Raw genomic sequence first — 4,169 nt, 5'->3', positions numbered from 1 at the left:
TGAACTATGTTGAAAATAAAAATAGGTCAACAAAGCAAGATCTTTTCGAATAATTTCCAGCAGGCTGTACACTGAGAGGTGCAATGCTGCTCTCCATAGAAAGCATCCCCTTCCTTCTTTATCACAGTTCAAAGCACTTAAACATAGTTCAACTTAGCTTAAATTTATTCACCAAACCACCCTCCCTCCCTCCCTCCCTCCTCCTCAGTCTCACAGTTTATAACCACCATTGTGGTACTCTTATTGTGCTCCATTTGTAGAATACAACGAAATATCCAAGGTCAGGTAAAAACCCTCTGGACTCTTGGAGCAACCTCACCAATCCTGACATGGTATTCCAAGATAGCTGCCACCTTACAAACACTGCTACTTTTATCATTAATAGCACGTTTGTCATGTTTCACAGTAAATCAGTCGTATGCATACTATTGTTTAATTTTTAACTGTCAATATGTTGCTACACTGTTTGTTTGCCCCAAATACCCTGTAGAGTGTTGTTATTGACTGGTCTTGCTAGCTTACATCCATGTTTTTTTCAAAATTCTCAAATGGAATGAGATTCAACTTTATTGTCATTACTCAAATAAACAATGCGATGATGTCAGGGTGAGGTCACATCTGACTGAGGCTTGTGTTGAGCCAGCTTACACAAAGAAAGCCTGTCTCTGTTGAACAGTATTTATAGTGCAAACTTCAGACTGAAGGAGCATGTGTGTGTATACAGAGGCAGCGCAGGGGTGGGGAGGAGCCAGAAGCTTTTATCCCATCAAACTGCTGAGCAGTCTGTGATTTCAGGAGGGAGTTCCAGAGGGATGGGGCAGCCACTGGAGAAGCAACAGCTCTGCCGCCCCAGGTTGACCGGTGTGTGTTTCCTTTCCACAGTGGCCTTGTTGTATTTGCCTGTTTGACATATGCTGTGTTTGTCTAAGGAGAAAGCTCAGTTACTTTATTTAGTGTCAACACTGTAATGTTGCTTTTGGCTCAGCAGAAAGGCACAGGGACTTAAAACATGATACGCTTCACTGCAGTCGAATCTTAAAGCAGCAGCCTCATCCATTAACCCCCATGTATTTCTACTTAATTTGCATTCACTTACACCATTGTGTGTGTGTGTGTTTTTTCTTGCATTAACACTATCTGTAAATCTAACACCACAATTTGTCCTTTTCAGAATCATTAATATCAAAACAATGGCTCAAGGCTTCTTTTGCTTATGCTGCTATTGCATCTGCTTTGTTATGTATGGCTGCTGATTTATGGACTTTAAGGGATAGTTTAGTGTTTTGTTTTTCTTCAAAGTATGGTTGTCAGAGGAACTGACATGCCCTGCACCAACAACCAGCCTGAGATATGTGCACTCACTGAAGTGGTAGAGCAAGTCGTCTTTCATTAAATTCATTAAAAAAAAGTCATTATAAAGTCTTTACAAATCTTGAAAGCAACCTATTTTATTTTGAAATAAATAAAAATTTCATTTCATTTTTTATTTTGAAGAAAAGATGATTCGTAAATAATTCATTTTATTTTGAAATCGTCCTGACATCACTTCCTGTTTGGGGTCGCGTTTGCGGTCATGTTTACATTTGCTGCCTCGTGTGCTGTCAAGAGTAACAGGATAAAAATCTGTGGCATCCGGGTAAGATATGAAAATAATCTGTAAAAGTTATATTAATTCTTGATGATGTTAAACAGTTGTTGATCGCTGTACTGTTACGTTTAAACTTTATAGAGCAGCGTGAGAGACGGGAGTATGCTCCCTGATCTGGTGAGGTGAAGTACCTTGATCTCTCGGTGAGTTAAAACATTCTTTAACATGTTCGGTTGTTTGTAATGCTTCTGATATTCATGTGTAACCTGTTCGGTTGCTTGTAAGGCAGCTGATAGTTATGTTAATCGGCGCAGATAGCCATGGAAAGGTGCTAATGGTGTTAGCCACCTGATACGATGTTTTGCTATGCTAAGTTTAGCCACTGTGTTAGCATAGTCAATTGGTGTTATATGCAATTTATTGAAATGCTGATGATTTTATTTTGTTGTTTACAAAGGAGGATGTCATTTTCTTAAATTGTTGTTTCATACTTATGTTAAAAAAATGAGATGTTGTGAGATTATTTGATAGATGTTTATTTTATGATTGTGGTAATTACAGAGGTCAGTTTTTAGTGTATTCTCTTACTGTTACCGGGGAAAGAAGAGAGAATTAAGCATGTTAAGCCTTAATGCCTCTAAGTTACCATGTCATTTCTCTGCATTTAATGTCATTTTCTACCAAATTTTCTACCAAATTAAACTAATATTTTGTTATTTTTGTAAAATTATATTTTGGTTGTTACTAGTTACTAGTAAACTACAGTTGTTTGAATGCATGAATATAATTATAAACTTTGAATGTAAATTTATAGTTTCACAACTGCAAATGAATACTTGAATTGAGGATAGATTTTTGTTGTACAACTAAACTTTTTGAACATGATTTAAGCCAGTTAATGCAAAGGAGTGTTATTGATTGGCGATACTTCAACATGTTATTTGACCTGTTTGTAGGTCAAGTTTTTTGTCCTGGTGACATCTTTAAAGGAGGTCCCAGCAACATCCTTTCGTGTGAGGTTTCCAGAGATCTGGAGATTCTTCCCCAGAGTGAGCTGGGTGGTGAGCGACATTGGATCTACTGATACTGAACCCCGATACTGGTGAAAGATTTGTGGATTTTCCCCTTCCCCATGGACTGTGTGGTAGGACAGAACAAATACACCCCAATACACCGACACTGATCAGACACAACTGACAAAAGGGCCCCAACAATAACTTTAGGACAGAGGGTTTTGTTTTTTGCCAGCTTTATTATTTTAAATTTTTATCAAATGTTTTGTGTAACATAACTGTTGTAAATTCTATGTGTTAATGCTTCCTAATAACAAGTGGCCACACAAAAACTCCAACCAGTGTTTCCTGTGTCTTTTGGACATTTAAAAATGAAGGGCTCGTACCTTGTAATCTTTCGTTATTGGTCCATTTATTAGTATCGATCATCATTTACCTGTGCTCAGTTATTACATCATAACAAAAGGGTTACATACTGGTGAAATTTGAATGAAGTAGTTGGTGTTTGACCAGTAGATAAGGCAGTAGATAAGCTGATTTTTTTGTTTTTTACATCATGGCACACAGGAATTGTTGATCTATTGCTGCCTCCATTAGAAAGTTCAAATGTGTTATTTTGTGACATAAGTATTAGAAACGTTAAAAAACTTAATTTTTCTCAGTGGATTCTGGTGCAAGAAGAGTGATTTTCAAAGCAACACAAACTTCTGTTTCCGTAAAGAAGTTGCGATTGAAGACACGATTGGTTAACTTTTTGAAATTCCTTATGATAATGAATTATTTCCACCACAAAGATGATTCTGTTCGTGCAAAAGTTTAGTGTTGAGGCATCAACAGTGATTGTAGTCTATTTACAGTATCAATGTTATCAGTAACTGGAGACATATTTGCAGCCACATAGAGCTCAAACCCTTCAATGTATACAGTAATGACTGTCTTACTGTTATTTGAGGAATTTTTTTATTTCATTATATGTGCAATCTATTTCTCTCCCTGAGGGCCTTCTTCAGCCAACATTTCTATAAAGTGACTATTTTAGGCAATACAAACATAACGTTGACTATGGCTGACAAAATCTTGCCAATCAAATGCAGCCAGTTGAGTCACATGACAAGTGTTGTCATGTGACTCCGTGCCGCGGCACCAGCTGTTAGCCGCAGATTTTGGGTTTGTGATGTGGCTCGCTGGTTGCAATTGCAGGCTTTCAGCAGTGCTGTCACTAAATACACCAAACTCCTCTGTTAAATGATGAGATTTTAGACATGTCCCTGGTAACTGTTGGAAATGTACCCACATTTTTAGGATTGTTAACTGATCTACAGTTCGGCATTGTTCGGCTTGATTCTTGTGTTGAAAGTCTTCCTCATGCCTCTTCCTGTGACCTGACCAATCAGTGGTCGGCAGTCTGAGGCATAGTATCTGCTCAGCTCGCTTAGAACCTCGCCAGAGCAGGTACAAAAAAAAGTACCAGGTACTATCGCTAATAGAAACACAAAATAACCCTGTCATGCCGAGGTGAGGCCTGTCGCTCTAGTGGAAAAGGGGCTATAGATTTGTGAATGTGGTTT

At 38.0% G+C, this 4,169-nt stretch overlaps 1 long non-coding RNA gene across 1 annotated transcript; it reads left to right on the top strand.

Moving 5' to 3' along the window:
• The first annotated feature begins 1,558 nt into the window (after positions 1-1,558).
• On the top strand, positions 1,559-3,022 carry LOC131467585 (uncharacterized). The gene is made up of 3 exons (XR_009241512.1): positions 1,559-1,636; positions 1,730-1,791; positions 2,545-3,022. It is a non-coding gene; the product is annotated as an uncharacterized LOC131467585 (long non-coding RNA).
• The last annotated feature ends 1,147 nt before the right edge of the window (positions 3,023-4,169 follow it).

Source organism: Solea solea, chromosome 10, assembly GCF_958295425.1.
Source record: "Solea solea chromosome 10, fSolSol10.1, whole genome shotgun sequence".
Lineage (NCBI taxonomy): Eukaryota > Metazoa > Chordata > Actinopteri > Pleuronectiformes > Soleidae > Solea > Solea solea.
This window is presented reverse-complemented; position numbering and strand designations above follow the sequence as displayed.